Source organism: Dermacentor albipictus, chromosome 1 (assembly GCF_038994185.2).
Source record: "Dermacentor albipictus isolate Rhodes 1998 colony chromosome 1, USDA_Dalb.pri_finalv2, whole genome shotgun sequence".
Lineage (NCBI taxonomy): Eukaryota > Metazoa > Arthropoda > Arachnida > Ixodida > Ixodidae > Dermacentor > Dermacentor albipictus.
In genome coordinates, this window is record NC_091821.1 from 232,444,498 (window position 1) to 232,467,421 (window position 22,924).

Below are 22,924 nucleotides of genomic sequence, written 5' to 3' on the forward strand. Positions count from 1 at the left end.
ACGTTTGTAGAAAATCGTCAAAATCGTTTCACGGTGCCTTTAATGGGTAAAGAAAACAAATTTCAGCTGCACTAGTAAATGACTTTAAATAATCCCTCTTACCGTGAGAACAGGCTTTGTAAGCCAGAAGAGATAGTGGAACTAAAGATAAGTGTCGACCGCACCTTGGATTTTGCGCCCCGGCTCGCTGCGATGTCACAGATTCTGATGGCGACTGCTCAGCTCCACATACCTTTTCTTCGGTGTAGTTTCACTACATTTCATCCTAGAAGAGCGGAAGACTAATACTTATCAAATTTCGAGAGCTTTTACCGGTCCACAACGGGCCAAGCACGAAAAAGCACTTTGAAATCTGTGAAGTCAAGCTAGCGCAGGTATTGCGGCGCAAAATTTATTGAGGACTGTGACCTTCATTTGCTGTTGTAATAATCTAATACCACAAAATTGAGTGTTTCTCTTTATGGTGTCCCTTTGATGTGCCTTGCGTGGTTTTGCACAGCGCCGCCGGTAACTTGCCGCTGTTAATGCATGATCACCACTGCCGTCGTAACTTGCTGCGGTGAATCACTTATTTTGCTCCTCGTTATTATGAGTAAGTGGCTATCTGAACTAAAGAGAACACTATACTATATTTAGTATTTCTTTGTACGCTTTCGTTGGGGGCTTGCACCTGCTCTAAATGCAGCAGTGGGTGCTCCAAAATTATTCCCTGCTCCAATGACTGTTCCAAAACGCTGAAGGACATTCCCACCACTACTCGGGAGTACGCACTTCTCGTGGTGTTCCCACAGGTGTAGCTGGGGTGGAATGTGCAGAACCACTAATACAAAGCTCCGTATATTCGGCGCAAGGCCCACCATTGGTGATGCGGGCGCTGCAATCTTTTTCACTATGGGTTGGATTGGTTTGACGTGGTTGCCGGCACTTCTTGCTGGCCCAAGTGCGGACAGTGTTTGATCCGCACCGATGGCACCGGCTGTTGGAATCTCCGCGCTGCCACCAGCTGTTGGAACCTCAGTGCTGACACCCGTTGTTGCAACCGGACCGTTGGCGCCCGTTGTTGCAAATGGGTCGCAAGCCCCAAGGGTAGCGTTGGCCTGGCGGCCTGGGGCACACTGGAAGCATCCGAAGGTCCCAGCAAAGCATGAGGCGACTGCTAACAGAACAACTTGTTTATTCTAGCATCGCAAAGAGCGGGCGGTCAGGTCGACCGAAGTAGAGAGACGGGAGAGCACGTTACTCAACAGAAGAAATCGGAGCCTCTCTCCTGGCGTCCGGGGGCAGCTGCTCTTATACTCTTGGCGTCGCGGGCAAGAAGGAAGGTCACGGGACGACACCACGTGACAGCGGCGACGGACGGACTGAGAGACACGTTGGGACAAGGAGGTGACGCATCAGCCGGGCCGGCGCCGGTCAGACCTCCTCGCTTCACACTGGGGGAGCTCCTCTCCCCGGCTGCCGCGCTTTGACAATCGTGGGCACACACACACACACGCACACACAAAGACACGTGGCACTGAACATGCCGGGACGCGCTCGGCGGGGATGCGTCGCGGCCGCTCCGAACGGGCCAAAATGTCCGCCGCTTTGAACGAAGCCCCGCCGTCCGTTGAATCCGCGCCGGCTACACCGCGCGTCATAGGCGAAACGTAACAGACCGCCCCGCCGGGGGAAGGAGATCCCGATGGTCAGGGGACTGCATCCGCTGTCCGGAGGGATGTCGCTCGATGATGCTCATAACCGACGTCGGTCGTCCCTCGGCGTTTCTTGAGCGCAGCGCACCGAGAAGGCCTCGTTCTCACGTTCAGGTTCACACAGGACACTGCAAAGTGACTTCGGGAGAGTTCTCATTTTTCTCTCGTTCCTAGCAAGCGTTAGAACTACGCCGAAACTCAGCCGCTCAGTCAGCAAGCACGGCACAAACCTCACTAAGCCATGCCAGGCTCTTTCCCCTTTTATACTACTGCCTAGTTCCTTACAGTAGTCTAGCAGCACTCAGAACGCGTCCACAAATCGGAAAATTGCACTAGAAAGCATATCATCACTTTGAAACACTACACAAAAGCAATATGTTAAAAATCCTGCCTCAGGAAGAAAAACATCAATAACAAACAATTTTGAGGCTGATTCCCACGTTAGGGGCTTCGACTTAAGCCATCGGCGTTACCGTTGAGACTCCCCTTTTTGTAACGCACCTCAAAGGAATATTGTTGCAAAGCGAGGCTCCAGCGCAGGAGGCGGCCATTTGTGAAAGAGATGGTCTGCAGCCATTGGAGAGGGCAGTGATCCATCTCGAAACATGCGATGCGGAGATTGCAGCGAGCGACCGTACACTAGCTCAGCTGGCGAAAACCCCGTAGCCGCATGCGGCGCGGTCCTCAATGCAAACATCACCCCAGGCAGAAACAGCTCCCAGTCAGTTTGTTGTTCAAACCACAATGCTCTCAACACGCGCTTCATGACGGAGTGGAGCTACTCAACGGAATTCGACTGGGGGTGGTGCACTGATCCTGTGTAACAGCTTTACCCCGCACCTTTCGAGAAAGGCCGTCGTCAAAGCGCTGGTAAACACTGTGCCCTGATCTGATTGGATTTCCGCAGGAAAACCAACTCGCGCAAATATGGACAGTAGTGCATTGACTATCTCAACTGAGCTTTCTTTAAGCGGCACTGCTTCAGGGAACTTTGTCGCTGGGCAGATCACAGTCAAAATGTGTCTGTACCCCGTGGCTGTTACCGGTAGAGGTCCCACTGTATCAATAACGAGCCGTCTAAAAGGCTCCGTAATGATAGGTACCAACTTCAACGGCGCCCTCGATTTGTCCCCTGGTTTGCCCACCCGCTGACAGGTGTCGCATGTCTTCACAAAGTGGTCTGCGTCCCGAAAACACCCTGGCCAATAGTACTCTTGCAAGAGACGGTCCTTAGTTTTCTTAACTCCTAGGTGTCCGGACCACGAACCCCCATGCGACGAGCGCAACAGATCCTGACGGTAGCACTGAGGCACGATCAGCTGATCGAACTCCACTCCCCTGCGGTCTATATACTTCCGGTACAGGACCCCACCTCTTTCCACAAAGCGAGCATTTTTCTTGGCGATACCTACCTTGACAATGCAGCGTATGTTTTCTAGGCTGCCATCCTTCTTTTGCTCGGCTATCAAAGTCGACCGGCTGACTTTTAGCAACCTATTAAGTCCGTCTGACGTAGGCGCGATGAGCAAATCTGCAGATATCTCTTCTAACTTTCCCGCATCGGGCATTTCCTCTCCAGTATCTGGTGCCTTTAACGCTACAGGCTCAGTTTTATTCAGTTCGGGCGTGCTCTGAATATCAGCTTGCTGCGCCTCTGACCCTTTCTCATCGTTCGACAACGTCGGCCCCGCAACTACCGCCTTTGCAGCGAGCTCCCGAACCTTCGATCTGGTTAAGGCCTGAACGCTAGCCTCACCAAACAAAAGCCCCTTCTCGCGCAGGAGGTGATCGGACCTGTTCGAAAATAGGTACGGGTACTGGGCGGGCAGCATAGATGACACTGCCGCCTCCGTCTCAAGTGCTCCGAAAGGACCTTCAATAAGCACTTTTGCTACGGGCAGACACACGCTATGAGCTTCCACGGCTTGCTTGATCCATGCGCACTCGCCCGTGAACATATCGGGTTCTACGTAAGAGGGGTGAACTACATCCATCGTAGCTGCGGAATCGCGAAGCACTCGGCACTCCTTCCCGTTCACGAGGAGGTCTCGCATGTAAGGCTCGAGAAGCTTCATGTTCTCGTCAGTGCTGCATAATGACAAAAACACTACTTTTGTTTTTGTTTCCGGAAACTGCGCCGAAAAGTGACCCGGCTTCTGGCACGTATAACACACGCGCGCTTGCCTCGTCTCGAACCGCTTTCTGCGTTCGGCTTCGGCTGCCGCCGTCTCCTTACGTTCGGTCGGACTGCTTTCACTCGCATCCGCACTACGTGTGTCCCCCTTTGCTCTCATGGGCGTGAACTTCGGCCTCTCAAACTTGGAGCCAAATTCACCCTTTTGACCGTCCTTAGCTCCGCGAGCCCGACGCGTCACAAACTCTTCGGCTAGCTCAGCGGCTCTAGCCACCGTACTAACGTCTGGCCTATCCAAGATCCAGTACCGCACGTTCTCAGGTAACCGACTATAAAACTGTTCTAGCCCGAAACACTGCAGAACTTTCTCGTGGTCACCAAACGCTTTCTCTTCTTTGAGCCACTCCTGCATGTTTGACATTAGCCTGTAGGCAAACTCTGTATATGACTCACTTTTGCCCTTCTCATTTTCTCGAAACTTCCGACGGAACGCCTCCGCTGACAGCCTGTACTTTTTTAGCAGACTCGATTTCACTTTGTCGAAATCCTCTGCCTCCTCTCTCTCCAAGCGAGCGACTACGTCGGCCGCCTCGCCGGGTAACAAAATGAGCAAGCGCTGTGGCCACGTTTCCCGAGAGAACCCCTGCTTCTCGCACGTTCGCTCAAAGTTAACCAGCAACAAACCAATGTCCTCTCCAAGCTTAAACGGCCGCATCAGGTCAGTCATTTTAAACAATACTCGTTCTCCTGCACCGTGTGCCTGACTTCCATTACGAGCGCGTTCCATCTCTACCTCGAGACGCTTCATTTCCAAAGCGTGATCGCGCTCTTCTTTTTCTTTCTTCTCTTTTCGTTCAAGCTCATCTTTCTCTTTTCGTTCTCTAAGTTCGCGCTCCTGTCTTTTTGCCGTCTCCCTTTCCTCAATGGTCTCAAGGCATTCCGACAGCTCGTCATCCTCGGCTCCTAACTCAAGAATAGCCCTTAGCAGTTCTGGTTTTCTGAGTTTGTCTGAGACATCCAGACCCAACTCTCTTGCAAGCTCCAACAATTTCGGTTTGCGCAACGACTTCAAATCCATGGCTGCTCTGAATGCTGCTTTCTCTACTGCCTACTATTGTCTTGCCGCAACTAACCCGGCAGCAACGACAACCACAATTACCAGCTCTGTTTCTGACACTAACAAAAGCCTGGCAAAACTCAAAAGAAGAAAGTCCCGCACTCACCAAACCTCGCAGCCAAGAATTCAGCGCAGTCGTTCCGCTGCAGGCAACTAGTCATCGCACAGGGCTCGTTGCACTGCTCCCGGATGGTCGTTGTGCTGCTCAGCATACAGTCAACCGCATATCTTCGCTGCTGGCCTCCGTTGTCGCGATCTCACCGCTGGCAACCAGCTATTGGATCCCGCACCGATGGCACCGGCTGTTGGAATCTCAGCGCTGCCACCAGCTGTTGGAACCTCAGTGCTGACACCCGTTGTTGCAACCGGACCGTTGGCGCCCGTTGTTGCAAATGGGTCGAAAGCCCCAAGGGTAGCGTTGGCCTGGCGGCCTGGGGCACACTGGAAGCATCCGAAGGTCCCAGCAAAGCATGAGGCGACTGCTAACAGAACAACTTGTTTATTCTAGCATCGCAAAGAGCGGGCGGTCAGGTCGACCGAAGTAGAGAGACGGGAGAGCACGTTCCTCAACAGAAGAAATCGGAGCCTCTCTCCTGGCGTCCGGGGGCAGCTGCTCTTATACTCTTGGCGTCGCGGGCAAGAAGGAAGGTCACGGGACGACACCACGTGACAGCGGCGACGGACGGACTGAGAGACACGTTGGGACAAGGAGGTAACGCATCAGCCGGGCCGGCGCCGGTCAGACCTCGCTTCACACTGGGGGAGCTCCTCTCCCCGGCTGCCGCGCTTTGACAAGCGTGGGCACACACACACACACGCACACACAAAGACACGTGGCACTGAACATGCCGGGACGCGCTCGGCGGGGATGCGTCGCGGCCGCTCCGAACGGGCCAAAATGTCCGCCGCTTTGAACGAAGCCCCGCCGTCCGTTGAATCCGCGCCGGCTACACCGCGCGTCATAGGCGAAACGTAACAACAGCTACGCGCTCCTAGTATCTCTTCAATCGCTGGGCACTGGTCGTCGGCCGCAAACCGCCAGCATAACATGAGTTTCTTTCGCGGCGGGCTGGAGTCCATTGACGTAGCCGGGGGGGGAGGGGGGGGTCGAAGGTCCACCCCTTTTCTACGGAACAAAGTTTCAGGAGGTGGGCTCGGAAAGAGCGCCATAGATTAAACGGGAAATCCGAAGGGCGAGGAGGGGGTTGTCATGTCATCGTGCCTAGAACGTAAGTTTATCCAGTTTGCCCACAACCGCTGTCGTGTCTATAGTAATACCGTTTCCTTGCCTTCTCACGTCCCCTTTTCCGTATCCCATCGCGTACCCTCGTTATATAGAACTGCGAGCGTAGAGTGGCAAGCCTGTTAACTCTTTTGTTACCGCGGGAAAATTGTTTTTTTATAGGTTTCGGACAAAAATTATTTACAACTACAAATAATATTCCAGCACACATTGCAGCATAGCATATTGTGCATAATGAAATGCTCTTTCCAAATATATGCGTTGCCAAACAAAATTTATTAGGTAAAACAAAAATTCTAGAAAACGCCATTTTTGCTCAGTGGCTATGGTGTTCGGCTGCTGAGCACGAGGTCGCGGGATCGAATCCCGGCCACGGCGGCCGCATTTCGATGGGGACGAAATGCGAACACACCCGTGTACTTAGATTTAGGGGCACGTTAAAGAACCCCAGGTGGTCGAAATTTCCGGAGTCCTCCATAACGGCGTGCCTTATAATCAGAAAGTGGTTTTGGCACGTGAAACCCCATAATTTAATTTTTAAGAAATCGCCATTTTTGCTGCAATTTGATAAAAACAGTAAAAAAGATGTCTACAGAAATATTAATATCAAAGGAACTTCAGCTTTCACGAACCGACCACAGGCTAGACTAGCGGACGGTTCAGACGCCAATAATCTCCCTCCAGTATTCACCTCCAAAGACAGATTACTTACATACCACGACATTTGCGGTCATTGCCGCCTGACCATCCCTCCTTTAATGATTCGGTCGTCACGCGTACACGAGGTACTATGGCGTACACTACAGACTCGCACTTTTCTATCTCCTGCCTTACGTCACAAAATTCACCCGGGAATATACCTTACTTCAGCCTGCAAGTTCTGTCCTGCTAGCAGAGCGGACCTTAACCACATTATGTGGCAATGCAAGAACCACTCCCCTCCACTTAACCTTTGTAGAGTTTTTAGTAGGGAGCTGTGGGAGGCTGCCATGCGCAGCTACAACCCTGAACTTCAGGAAGCTATGCTGAGGTGGGCTGAGGTGGTAGAGGAGGCCTACCGCGAGTAGGATAACCTCCTTCGCCTTCTTCCCGCAGCCCCTTTCCCTTTAAGATGGGATAAATAAAGTCTCTCTCTCAGAAATACAAACAGACCAGTTTATCGCTCTTGCCTTGTGGTGAAGCAGTTCCTGGATTTTGTGAAGCATCGGTGCACACCGCACATTTCTCGCAAGACGTCTGGTTTTTGTTCAACCTTGTGGTCCTCGTAACGTTTTGCAGTTCTGCCTTTTCGGCATCTTCTAAGGATGGTCCGATCAGAAATCCCAGGAACGTACTTCACCAGTTCGTCTAGTCATGCACCTCTTCCAGGACCGATCGCTCTCAGCATAACTGGGCAACTACAAGATTATGCATCCAAGCATATCTGCTTGCAATTTTGCAGGTTGTCTTTAACACGTCTGCAGAGAAGAAGAGTAGAAAGAAAGCTCGCGCCGTTGTAAACTGTCTTGCGCTGATCTATATATATATATATATATATATATATATATATATATATATATATATATATATATATATAGTGCTGGGCCGAGGTGTGCTACAGGCGGCCTTCTTGGCGTGAACAGAAGTTTGTTTAATGGCAGCACATTATAACCAAGCGAAGCATGCGTCATTAAGATAGTCAGTAGAGTTCTCGGGTCGTGCAAAAATATCGGCAAATAAGCGCGCACAGGGAAGGAGACCGCGCAAGGCCGTAGAGGAAACTCGCCGGTGAACAGCCGCGGATGTCTCATGCTGACTCGAAACATCGTCGCCGTCATAGCGTGAATCTGCTTTGCTGTCATCTTCAGAATCGTAACTCCAGTCCTCATCACTAAAGTGAAGTGCGGGTGCAGCACAGTTTCGAGCACCATAGAGTTTCCTATTTTTGCAGGAAACTCTATGTCGAGCACGACGCTTTTCTCGCGACGCAACCACGCGGGACGACGCCATGGGAGCGACTTTTGATAAGTGCGCAGTGACACCGGCAGCATAAGCAGCGCCCCTTGCCTAGATTTTACGAGACAAGCGAAACCGAAACTCTTGAAAACTGGTTGAAAATGCCAGGTCTACATGTTGGACATGCGGGGGACCTTCAGAAACACACTTAGGCGGAATAAAACGACTCGGACTGCAAAGCTCACTAGTGAACAGATGCCGTCATTTTCGGTTAATTATCACCGCTCAGCACTGTCGGACGGCAAAGCCAGCGATATAATGTAGTTGTTGACTTGCTGGGAGTCATTTGATAAAATTTTGATGCTAGTGCGGCGTAATCGTGAGCGGCATTCTTTCTTCTAGAGCGCGGCAGGAGGTGACAGCCACGCCTCTTTTTCGCTCAACATACGCACATTAGTTCTCAAAAAAGGTTCGTCAAAAATGACAACATCGCCGGAGCGCGAAAATTTAAGCCGATTCCAAACGTTGTCTGGCTGTACGAACTACTCTGTGGCCTTAACTGGATAAGAAACTGCTCCAACATGTCGAAATAGGGGATCTAGAGCATCGATCACCGGTGATCGATTTGCATAGGCGTGGTAACGGAAGAGTTCATCACTCGTTTCGCGACTGTGTTGGTTCTACCCATTCTCTGCCTTCTCTCCCCCTTCTGTACTTGGGTGTAGTAGAAAGGTAAGCGCTGCAATTTCTGCAGTGGTTTTGTGGGGTGTCACGGATAATTACAGCCGTCAAGAGGGTAATGTGGCGATCAATGCCCGGGGAGCTCCAGAGAGCATTATGCAAATTCGGCAAGGTGCAAAGGACCAAACGAGTTTCTCGCGTCTTTTCTCTCTGCCACGCTCCTTCCATGTATATACACGCTCTGAACCACCCGCGACGCCGGCAAACTTTCGAGGAAAAAAGAAGCTTCGCGTTAAAACGGCGATTTGCGCACGGCAAAATATATCAGTGACGGGGGTGTTGGGCCAGGGAAGCTAAGAAACTGCCACAACAAACAGGTGGGAGGGCAGGTAGGAAAACGGCCTCGAAGTCCACGCAGAAACAAATATGAGAATGTTAGGGGCCGCCGCGCCGTTCAACAAACCGGTGAATGTTGAGTGTGACAGTGATTAATGGTAAATAATGTTAAGAAGGGGAGTCGGGTGACGGATGCAAGGAGGGGGGCACGCGCATGAAAGGCGTGAAGAGCGAAGTTGGCGGATACTTATGGACATAGGGAGAGCGTCTCGTCACTGCCCGATCGCTCAACACCAGACGGCCGTGGCCAGTCGCCTAGCTGAGGCTCGCCTACCGCGTAGTAGCACGTGCTGCTTACCGCAGAGAGCCCATCGCAACTAAACGTCTCGGCAATTTTCAGAATAGATGGTTGTCGCGACACACGATGCTTTCAAATCTCTCGGAGCGGAGCTACTGCGAACAATGGATGGCGTAATTTTCCCCATCATCATCATCAGCCCATTTTATGTCCACTGCAGGACGGAGGCCTTTCCCTGCGATCTCCAATTACCCCTGTCTTGCGCCGATCGAATCCAACTAGCGTCCGCGAATTCGCGAATTCCATCGCCCCACCTAGTCTTCTGCCGTCCTCGACTGCGCTTCCCTTCTCTTGGTACACATTCTGTAACTCTAATGGTCGAACGGTTATCTAACCTGCGCATTACATGACCTGCCCAGCTTCATTTTTTTTTCTTAATGTCAAGTAGAATATCGGCTATACCCGCTTTCACAAAGGCAAGCTTCTAAACAGGAAGCAGCCCTGCTTCGGACTGTCTGCCTCATCAGTTCCCGAGTGTGACCAAATAACAATATGCGTCGCGTGGTGAGTACAATACCATGATCGCAAGTTACTTCCAAACATCTCTTCAAACAAGTCGGACAGCAGGTCACCGAAAGTGGGTGAAACTTGCATCATATGATACTATCGTGAAGTTCTAGGGCAAAGCTTCGTTTCTGTATTTTTTAATCTAGAATAATATAGCATGCCCACAACGCCGAAAGCGCGATTGAGTGACAGGAAACTTGCGGAATAGTACTCGCCCTCTCCCGTACGTAGCTGTGGCCGTACCACTTGCTAGGAGATCTGGCTGGAAAACAACGGTGATCTCCACTGTTACTTGGGCTGCAACAAGTCTGGCCTGCAAACGAGAAGAGACACGATAGTGCGCTGCCTTGTTTTATGGCCCCGTTTGTAGCGGTGTTCGTTTTTCCAAGTCATGTACCAGCTAGGTCATCAACATACATTATATAAATGCATCAATTCTTAAACGATAATTCAATTTCTTTATTATCATTTTTAAAAATAGCATAAGGATGATGCGAAGTGGCTGCAAAACGGGCATCCTCGTTGTTAAAGCATAAGGCATTTTTGTTCGGGGTGTTTGTCATTACGTGGTGTACAACCTCCGTGTATGTGTGTGTGTATATATATATATATATATATATATATATACACACACACATAGAGAGAGAGGGGGGGGCGGGGGGGTTGAACGAGTGGTAGTTGTCGGCGGAACTCCCCCCAGAAATTTCTGCCTACGCCACTAGTGGAATCAATCGTCGGCAAATTCGATGCCGGTCAGAGTTGATCGCCGAAAATGCACCGTGTGACAACCGTACAAGATTCGCGTATAAGATTCGCGACAGGGCTCACCCCAACCCCCTTCCCCCCTTTGGAGCTATTCTTTTCTTCTCCCGCTAGGTCACGTGGCCCCTTTTTAGCTAAGTGCGACAACGACGGCACAGGGTCCGCATAACCAGCTTCGCTGTAATACGCTGAGGTTAAACCACTGAAGGCATCGCCTTCCGACGCATCGTGCAAAAACTCTGTTACTTAGGCGGGCAGCGTCGTGAATAAATTCTGTGTAGAGGTGCTCAGCTGGGTTCCTGTTTGCGAGTTCGTGCGCAGCAGATGCCGCGTGCACGCCGGCTGGCCTGTGCACCGGACGAACTGCTAGTTTGTAGATTAAAAGGTAGGTCGCCCTTGGCACGGTATCTTGAAGATTAGCGCCGACATGGGTGTCATGAAGTTCCAGCCTCCAAATTTTCGCGCCACGCTTGCTATCTCGAGGTCAAGCAGGCAGCTGCTGGCAGCCGCGGATAACGTTTCAGCGCCCTTTATGATTGAACCCCATAGTTCTGCTGACGCCGTGTGACGGGGGAACAGATTCATCTTTTACCAGGCGCACACATGCATGCTGCGCCTATAATGTTTAGCTGGTACAGTAGAGACCCGTTAACACGAACCGCTGGTTCGGTTAAGCCGAACTTCCGCAGCCATCACTGACGGCAAAATGGATGGAGGCGATCCTGCTGGCTACGCGAGAAGCAAGCGGCGTTTATGTGGACCTAAACAGTTAGGCCAGCGTCGACGGTGGCTTGCGGGTCCTCGATGTGCGGCGTGTTCACAGCTAAAGATGCCCTGCATGCTGTGCACTTTTTCTCTCAGCTTGAATGCACTAAATTTCTGAGCAAGCTAGGTGAGATGTCAGCTTTTTGAAAAGGTTTAATAATTATTTTCGTAAGGGTTGCATAGAGCACTACTTAATATCATGCAAATCCAAATACATTTTGCGCCTGCCTTTTCGTTCTAATTCCGTTTAAGCTTTTATTCGCGGGCTTTTCTGTGCCCCAGGAATATTCTGAACTTTCCATATTACTTAATCTGGACCAAATTTTCATGGTCACTTCGTGTTCGTCTTAACGGCAGCCTATTGTATAGCCCTATTTCGTAGATCGCGGCAGTTCCGAACGCTATAGGGGAGCATCAATTGGTGGATTGCACATTCACGGGAAATTTGAACGCCTCATTCCACGTCTTTGTTCAGGTGCACATTAGAACAGTTTCAGAGAAGCGCACGTTATCATGTGCAAATGGTTTAACGTCCCAGAACACAGTGGATGTGAGAGACGCCATAGTGGGGCCTATTGTTCTCAACCTAGTGCTTTTCGCTCCCTTTAAACTTTCGAAACTATGCAATGCTGTGAAAAATTGGAAACGCCAGCAATACGCCATGAATCACGAGAAGAAAAAAAAATTCACCAAGCGCACCTCTGATGTCGTTTAATAAAGGGAAAATCAGACATCCACCCGTTCGCAGCAATTGCTACAAAGGAAACTCATACGGGTTCTCCGAAAGAAAAGCCTTGCAGTTCGCCCTGCCACCTGGTAGCCACCTGGTTAGCTCAGATGGTAGAGCGGCTGCCCCGGAAAGGCGGTGGTCCCGGGTTCGAGTCCCGGACCAGGACGAATTTTTCTTCAACTGCGATGCTTTTCTTTCGAGGAACCCGTATGTGTTTCCTTTGTCGCAATTAGCTACATTTGGATAGATGTCTGATTTTCCTTTTATTAAGTACTTCTCTCCGCTTTGCGGGTTTCCGCCGAAATATTACGTCAAACTCTTGCCTTTGCTTCGAGTTGTCGACAAATTCAACTTCGCCCTACCATCTGCTAGCCGCCTGGTTAGCTCAGATGGTAGAGCGGCTGCCGCGGAAAGGCGGTGGTCCCTGGTTCGAGTCCTGGACCAGGACGAGTTTTTATTCAACTGCGAGGCTTTTCTTTCGAGGCACCCGTATGGGTTTCCTTTGTAGCAATTGCTACGAACGGGTGGATGTCTGATTTTCCTTTTATCATGTACTTCTCTCCACCTTACGGGTTTCCGCAGAACTATTACGCCTGACGTCGTTTACGAGAATTTTTATTTATTATTTATAGATACTGCGATCTGTAATCAGATCATAGCAGGGTGGGTATACATAGAAATATACAAGCATGTAAACACATACAAAATTCATCACATATGCAGGCATTTTCAGACATTGGTGAAGAATGCATAACATACAAGAAAAAACATACAAGCAGATAACGCACACGAATTCATAACATTTGCAAGCATTTTTCAAACATTGATAAGGAACTCTGGGTAACAATATCAGAATTAAGATTATTCCAGTCTGTTATTGTCCTAGGAAAAAAAGAATATTTGAAACAGTCATTCCGTGCGTTGATGGGGGTTATCGATAAAGCATGCCTTCGTCTCGTGTTATAACCTGATGAGTAAGTAAAGAACTTGGAAGTGTTAACCTTATAATGGCCGTTTACAAGTTGAAATAGAAACTTTAATCGACAGATACGGTTGCGCACAGTCACCGGGGGTAATCCACTGCGTCTTACGAGCTTACCAACAGACGCGCGGCCGTATGAATTAAAAACAAACCTAACCACCTTATGCTGTACACGTTCCACTTTTTTAATATTGGTTAAAGTGAATGGGTCCCAAAGAATTACGGCATATTCCAACAACGGACGAATGTAGGAATTGTACGCCAGTAAACGAACACCAGACGTAGATAATTTCAGTGAGCGCCTCAAGAAAACCAGTTTACGCAAAATTCGCAACAACAGTATCTATGTGCTTCGTCCAGGAAAGCTCATTGGTTATCCATAGGCCCAAATATTTGTACTCTCTTACCTCCGATAGAGATACGTTGTCAACATTATATGCAAATGTATACGCAATACCTTTAGATTGCGGACAAGCGCACACACGGCGACAAAATATTGCGGGGCACGAGGTCTGAGTAAAAGCTGAATGTCTCCGCAGCCTCACAACGACTTCTGGTATTTGCATTTCGGGCCTCGTCTAGAATATGCTAACAACATTGTAGTATACAGATTTACTGCTGCAGGCTGCTCGGGAATTTGAATGTTTTTCGAGATCCCGTAGTTCGTGAACCTTTGTCGCCGGGCGTACATCGGACAAACCGGGTAATGTTTTAATGATAGAGCTAGGTAGCATAAAAACAACGTAAAAAGACAGGTGCGGTAGTCGTTTAGCTGCGCATTGCAACAAATGCTAATGTACCCCACTGCTCAGTGACACCAGATTTCTAAAGCAGGCAGAGCAAAAAATAAAATAAAAAATAAGGAGAAGTTTTAGAAGCTTACTACATTACCAAAGCAGGAGATAAATTGTTACCGCAGCGTCGCTCAGCCTAACAAAACTTGAGATATATTTTCTAGATAAGCACCTCTACTCGTAGACAGTACGCTTGCCTTTTAACCGTTTTGGTTATTGCAGGTATTTTTTTGACATATTATAAAAGCTGGTTGATCTTTCAATAAATTCTTGATTTGCCAGTATAGCGTTCGTCCTGTTGTGTTTCGATTACTGCCCTCGTCTTCTTCGCGCTACTTTGAGTTTAACGCAAGATGAAGTAACTCGCCCAAATCAACATGTAGTTGAAGAACGTCTGTAAAACTTTTATAGGAAAATTGTAACGGGTCTGAGGGAAGTTTCAGTTCAAGGGTTATTTAGATGTTTCTTGAGAACCTTGTCTAGCTGTGCTGAAGCCACGTTCTCTGGATTTTTCTTTCGGCCGAAAGTTGAAAGGAACGTCATTTTTAACGCTGCTCTAATATTACAATTAAACACGTACATTTTCCCAAACTTATTTCAAAAGTTCAAACAATTCTACAAACGTCACGTTACTAGTGCATGGTTAGCAAGTGCACACAATGTTCAGAAACAGCGTTCAGTCAATACAAGCGTAACACATCACAAACAAAGCAGAAATACCACTATACACTCACCTGGTTCAACACTCTTTTCAAACCTCTTTTTTGTAACCCACAGGGAAAAGCATCGCGTAAGTTCCAGTGAAGAACAGCGTATGACGTAAATTTTCACTAAATATTGAGGTTCTTGATGTTGTTCTGTACATAGGTGCGTGCAGTTTAGAAGATAAACAGGCAAGTTTGTTAATTGTCTTCTGCACAAAGAATGAACTATGGAACATATAGACCAAAATTCAATGTACTGAACAGTCCTAAACGTTACAGAAACGTTCAGTTAACATTGAAATATAACTAAACTCCAAACATTAACTGAAAGTCGTAGCAGTTTCAAACGTTTTACGAATATGTTATACAGGGCGACCCAGCTATCGCGCGCAAGGTAAAAAAAAAAAAATGGAAGCCTTCTATGCGGATGAAGCCAATTTCATGTCGCTAGCAGCAATATGGAGAAGCGTATCGCATTTTTTGTGTTCCTCATTCATTTGTAATATTAATTGACTAACTTTATGGTTGCTACATTTATGGGAGACATGTCAACATTAGGTATTAGAGCAACTTCGGAAACATCGATTTCAATTGTTTGCGACACGCTATGTTTGGTGTTGAAGAAAGCTCGCGAAATAAATACCAACTCACTACGCGCCCACGCGCAGCGATAATATTATAGCGTTCTCTACGGGGCTCAATCAGTGGGAAGTAAACAACTTGCCCCGGGTATCGGAACTAAATTTTTTTGGTTCTGGTGTTAGTTTCGTTTCACTAAAAAACCTTCCGCTCCGGTTCTGCTCCGTAACGACAAAAAAAAAAACCGTAGTGGTTCATAACGGTTTTGGTTAGCATGGAAAAATTTTCGAAGCGAAGTAATGGTAGAGAATCGTGAGCCATACGACTCTGTGAAGGTGGATGGCCAGCGAAGCTGTGTACCACACGACACAGAGGTGAGACAGAATTTTGAACAAAGGTAAGAACCCATTTATTGTCTTGATCGGTGGCCGTCGTGATGAAAGGTACGCACACACATTTATTTTTCAACCGAAGCTTGTATTACCTCACTCATGTCGGTGTTGGTGTTGCTGTATGAAAAAAAAAAATTGCCGACGATTACGTTACTTCCTAATGCGAAATTTGAGCGTAGCTCTTGAGCTGTTTCGGCTTTTCGATGTATTGAGGCAAGGAATTCGAGCAAGACACGTATGTACAGTTAAACTTTTTATTCTTCACACATATTCCTTCTTCAAGAAACGCTCCGCCCCCAGTTCCTTATTGTCATGAAGGAAGCTTTGTGGTCGGAGAAATAGATGGACTTGCTGCACCAATGCCTGGTTCGGCGTAGCACACCTCTGGATTCTGGCGGCGACGGCGCTGGGCCTCTGCTCGGGCAGCACGTTTAGCAGCAGCGGCAGACGAAGGACTTCCACCGGTTGCCTCGCTCATGGTCCAGAAAGGACTGGCTGAGAATAAACTGTTTATATAGACAGACGGATTATATTATAAACCGTCTGTGAGCCTCGGACAATCCGCCTCGTGCGGATTGTCCGAGGCTCACCATTGTCCGAGGCTTTCGCACCAGCCGCCGCAAACGGCGGCTGGTGCGAAAGCGTTTCACATGACGCCGTCATCAACTCCCTGGAGACTATTGGAATTGGCGGCCGCATGCTTCGCTGGTTATCCGACTACATAACTCGCCGGTCGTTTTTCGTTCAAACAGAAGATGACCCCACAACTGAATATTACACTTACTGCGGCGTGCCTCAAGGAGGAGTATTGATTCCCACGTTGCTCAATGTGTTTTACCTAAAACAATCTACCTCTCGATACACGCAGATGGCATCCGCCGTTGGACGTCTGCGGTAACTCGCCTTCAGGTTCGCGCGCGATTGCAGTGGGCAGCAACCTTGACATCAGCGTACCTTCAAACACAAGGCTTGACTGTATCCACCGAGAAATGTGCATTGATTGCATTCACACGTAATTATATGACGCCATACCCAGTCTCCATCAATGGACGCGCTATCACCTATGGAAAGACCCATCGATTCTTGGGTGCAATAATCGATCGAAATCTTTCCTAGAGCCCTCCTTGTACGTACAGTGCTCACGGAATGAAACGCGACACGGAGCATTTAGTAAAACCCTGCATACGTGCAAAGTACGCGAGAGCACCATGTCATGTCGCAAGGAATTTGGTCCCCAAAGGTGACGAGGACTACGGTGTAAGCGTACGCACCGAAATTACGTCGATGTGACACGAACTACAGCCGGTGGAAGCGAAAGTTTGCGCATTACTTAGCCCTAAATTGACGCGTTTCATTCCGTGAGCACTGTACCTGAAGAAAAAAATTGTTGTCGATTGCCCAGGTACTGAGAAACATGGGGCACATCCGTACGCTTCATGCTTCAGTTGTACAGAGCTATATTCCTAGGCTATTTATACCACAGCCTTCCAGTGTTGTTCAGTACGTGCAAGTAAAATATTCGCTCATTGGAGAGCTTACAGGGCCGAGCATGGCGCACGTGTTTAGAACTTCCTCGCTGTGCATCAACAGATGCAACAATCGCGTTCGCCAAAGATCGTTCCATCCAAACATACGTTGCTGTGGATTGTCTCAGGACGCATATCCGTCATCTTTCCCGCGTCCCTGATCATCACTTGGCATTCTTGCCATAGCAGAGACCTCGTGCAACGTTTTCTGAATTTATAATCACCCATACAGGTTGCCTTCCATTCGGATACCTACCAGCAGCAAGGCCTTCATTGTCCTTGTGGTGTCTCCAACAGCCTCGGGTGGCCTAAATGTTCCGGGTGTAAAGAAGAAAGCCAATCGCCCAACAATAGCTCTGAAACAGATGACGCTGCTATTAATCATTGAGACATTCGGGGACTGAATACACGTCTATACCGATACACATCCTATGTATGTGTCCCCAATACGACGTCGAGCGTGAAGCTCTCCGGACAGCATTGAACCAGCTCTGGACCATTTCCGGTAATGGAGATCCTTGGACCCTGGTCACATTGAACACATCCTATGTATGTGTCCCCAATACGACGTCGAGCGTACGTGGAGCTCTTCGGACAGCATTGAACCAGCTCTAGACCATTTTCGGTAATGGAGATGCTTGGACCGTGGCCGTATACGTCGATGGCGCAGAAAGCCACGAAGGCGCTGTTGAAATACCTCAAGTCGATAGGTCTTAGGAATCGCGTGTGCATATAATCGTATATAATCGTATATATATATATATATATATATATATATATATATATATATATATATATATATATATATATATATATATATATATATATATATATATATATATATATATATATAATTAGATTCGCGCCCGTAATAACTTTCGTTCGCCAATAATACAGACTAACTATACAGCAAGCAAACGTCATTTGCGGCTCTTGCCTTCTACAATACAACATTCCACTCGGAATTAAAAAAGTCTTCATCTTACGGGTGTTTCGAAATATAGCTTATTTCGTTTTTAATCGATACATATGTCAACTTTTCTAAAAGGTTCTAATTGCGCTGATTCCATTATTGAATCTTAAAATATTTCTTGTGACTATTATCATTTATTATATTTATTATATGTTGCAAATCATTACTATGTAGTACATCAAGTTTTTTTCATGATAGCACAGTGCAACGCGACAGGACGAGGACAGAGAATTTTGACACACACGCAGCGTTAACTTTCAACTACAAATTCAGCAAAGTCAGCGGCTCTCCGACGGCAATAAGAAACTTTGCCAACGGCCGAATCTCCCCGGAGGCACTACACATCCTTCTTGCAGGTCAAAATTGCAAAAGAAGGGTGTACATCACATGCACACCCGCTCACACCCTCGCGGAGGACGGCAACAACGAGGCGGCACACGACGCGGCTCGAGGGCCACAGTCGCAAGTGACGCCCCGACACCCTCCGGACGTGACGATGTGCAGTAAATGAGTGGGAGTGGGAGGACAGAATGACAACATATAATGACATCACGAAACACTATAGGTTACAGGGGGGCATATTCCCGCGACCTCGCCCAAAATTGACAAAAAAGCAGTCTGTCGCATGGCGGCAGTTACAAACTAGGACGTATCCGAATCCTGCGGTCTTGCGCATCATATATCGAGATATATAGCTAACGGACAAATGCAACATATGTGAATCCAGAGCCACTCTGGAGCATATATTATGAGAATGCCGAGGGATACATAACAATAACGAGAACGCGGCCTCTAGCAACAGCCTTCGCACGCGCTGGGATAAATATATATATATATATATATATATATATATATATATATATATATATATATATATATATATATATATATATATATATATATATATATATAGCCGAGCCATCCAAAACGAGAACAAGAATGTCAAAACTGAGAAGCACACACCATTACGGAACCGACACGTGTCACACAGCAACTTGCTAGGTAATCTTCGTAACTCGAGAAACCGCATCTCTTTTTTCCGACAACGCCATGGACCGAAAGCATGCTCACACACTTTCCTTAATTCTTTTTTTTTCTATTTCATAAGCCTAAAGAATTTCATTTTTCATGCCGCTCTGGGTCCGATTCAAAATAGTATTTTAAAGACCGAGACGCAGCCGCACCCCCGGCAATGTATGCCTAAATGGCCTGAAATAACTTTCGTGGCATTATAATGATGCTCTTTTAACACGTATGATTAATACAGCGGCCTGTCTGACCGATGTACGCTCGTTCGCGAGACAAGTGTGTTAAATAAGCAGCATTCTCTATGCAATTAACAAATTGCGAGCGAGGCCTTGTGGTACAGGCGGTCGTCTCTTCCTTGTCCGAGTTTACTCTGCGCATCGCAATGGGGTGCCAACACATCGTACATGGCGTAACCGCTTTGCGATGCGACCGCGTAAACACATTTATCTGAGGAAACGTGGGTTTCCCTGGCTTATCGGCATTACACCCCGTTCGCACTCAGAAGCGAAGTATTTTTGGACTTCCTCCAGCCAGCGAGTATGTCGCCATGCACGCATGCACGCCGCGCGACTGGCCGCTCGAGGCACTTTGCATGTACTCGCGGGCTTCTTTCACGCTCGAAAAAACACGTTTATGTAGCACGTATTGAGCGACAGAAACCTGTGTCGGAAGTTTTTCATATCGCTCTACGATTTTCTCATTTACACTATTTATCTAAATATAATTTTTGAGAAATTGATTAATATATTAAGACTAATTATTTAATTACGCAAAATAAAAAAAATAATTGGAGTATCTCCAAGTCAGTTGAGATTAGTGGTTGGAGGCTACTGGTGGGATTAGCCTTGCAGTTGCTGCCGGCAATTGCTCCACCGTAGCGACACTTAAAATAAATAACATAAATCAGACACAGACCTCACAATTACAAATAGTCACTCCTAAGGTCACCATGTGGAGGCAAAATCCGTGTCCTGCAGGTAATTTAAAAGAAGGCGAGAAACCTCCTTCCTACACAACTGGTTCCCGCGCGAGAAAAGAATGTCCTGAAGAGAACTGCGAGGAACTCCTGTCTTATTGAAGGACCCGAATAACATACTCCTTTCCGCATTATACACAGCACATAAGGTAATGTTCTATGTCACCGCACACATTACACGTTGAACATAATGGAGACAACGCCAGGCCAGTGTTATACGTCCACGCAGGGGTACAAGCAGAGCCCGTGCGAATGCGGAGCTGTAAAGTGGCTTGGTTTCTTTTGAGACCCTTGGTCACACATGGCTTGTGAGGTGAGCTCCACAAAGAACTGAAGTGGCATAACACCGCTTCTCTGAAGAGTCTCTTGTGCTCTCGAGGCATTTTTCTCAATGGATTCCCAGACAGCGCTCTATGGGCGAGGCTGTCCGCCATCTCGTTGCCTATGATACCTATGTGCGAGGGCACCTATTGGAAACGTATGGAGAAGCCTTTGATATGGAGATTGTGCACCGAGCGTAGGGAGCTAAGACAAAAGGCATCAGTAGGGAACCGTGCTCTAAACTTTGAAGGGCAGAAGTTTGAATCTGTAAAAATGATAACAGGTCGAGGCGTACAAAACCGTAGCTTCTTTAGAGCTGACTCAATGGCAACGCTTTCGGCCGTTGTGGAGGACGCGACTGCAGTGAAGCGAACAATCCAGTCATACTTCAAAGAGGGAATGTGAAAAGCAGCTGCACTAGATCCTCTGACTTTGTCCACAGAGCCATCAGTAAAAATTTGAAGATGACGTGCATATTCATTCTCAAGATGTTCCAGTACGAGCGAACGCGTTGCTGTCAAAGGAGAACTCCGCTTAGCTCGAACGTGAGGAACTGTCAACGAACAATCGAGGCTCGCGAATGACCAAAGTGATTTCAACCTCATCGTGCAGCCTGATCATTGAAGGGTGTTACATCCTTTATTGCCGCGGTGGAAGGGATGAGGCACAGCACCATGCTCGTTTGCAAGACGTGCTCAAAAGAATCCACGAAGACGGTCTGCCACTGAAATTTGATAAATGTCAATTTTGTGTTGAGGAAGTGCGTTACTTGGGATTTAGCGTGAACTCTGCAGGTGTGCAGCCGAGAGGAGGTGCGTGTTATTCACGAGGCCCCGGAGCCAACATGCAAAAATGGCCAGGCTTAGCTTGGTTAAGCCAAGAATGCGTTGCATATTGCGCGAGTTGGGGCCCAGCTTTTCCTCCGGCTGTCGTGACGTCACGTCACGTGGTTGCGCTAAAGGTCAATGATGGCTGCCCGGCCGCGCCCAGGGGCTGAACTGAGTGATTGCAATATGCAACGCATAAAAATAGAAGCAACTTAATAACAAACATAGCAAACTTAAAAGAGAATAGACCCACATATGAGACGCGCAGCAATGAACAATGGCTCATACCCTCAGTGGTGGCTGCCTGGCCGCGCCCAAGGGCTGAACTGAGTGATTGCAATATGCAACGCATAAAAGGAGCTTCAAGCCTTTTTGGGAGCTCTGAACTTTTACAAGTTTCCTAATGGAGCAGCACATGCTTTGGAGCCACTGTACCGGCTGTTGGACAAGGGCCGCGAGTGGCGTTGGACGGGAGCCGAGGCAAACGCATTTCGCCAGGCGAAAGATCTGCTGCAATCATCGCATGTTCTTGTGCACTATGATGTCAACAGGCCCCTAGTGCTGGCCTATGACGCTTCCCCGTATGGACAGGGTGCTGTGTTGAGTCATGTGGGTGAAGATGGCAGCGAGAGACCGGTTGCATGTGCATCAAGGACTATGAGCGCGGCAGGACGGAATTATGCCCAAACAGACCGAGAAGCGCTCGCCATTGCCTTTGGCATTAAGAAGTACCATCAGTTTCTGTATGGGGGCATTTCAAAATTGTGACGCACCACAAACCTCTCTTAGGACTGTTGCACCATACCAAGCCCATTCCCCAGGTGCTATCACCACGGATGCTGCGTTGGACTCTCATGTTATCAGCATATGACTATGAAATTGAGTATCGACCAGCAGAGAAGCTTTCAAATGCTGACGCATTCAGTCGTTTACCACTGAGGGCCAGTAAGGCGGAGGAAGAGGAGCAGCGTATTTGCGAAGTAGGAATGCTAGAAATGGCGCCAGAAGTAACATGGAACTCTAGGAAGGTGGCAAGATTTACGTCAAAGGACAAGCTGTTGGCTAGAGTCTGCAATTGGGTGCAGCATGGGTGGCCAGAGGGCAAGCTACCGGAAGAGTTTGCAGCATTTGTAAAGCGCAAGCATGAACTGTCGGTGTAACAAGGTTGTTTGCTGTGGGGCAGTCGTGTGGTCATTCCGGAGCCAGCTGTACCATATGTCATGGACATTCTTCACACAGCTCATCTAGGAATTGTCAAGATGAAGGGGCTCGCCAGAGGAGCCGTGTGGTGGCCAGGAATTGACAGAGATGTTGAGCAGAAAGTGAGGCCGGGACTGTGCACATTGTCAAGAATCCAGGTCTGCGCCAGTAGCTGCAAAAATTCACCCTTGGGAATTCACCAAGCGTCTTTGGACAAGACTACATAGCGATTTTGCTGGGCCATTCCAAGGCAACGTCTTCCTCATTGTGGTGGACTCTCATTCAAAGTGGTTGGAAGTGTGCCGAATGACTTCCATGTCGGCAGCTGCAGTTTGTGCGAAGCTTCGTTTTCTTTTTGC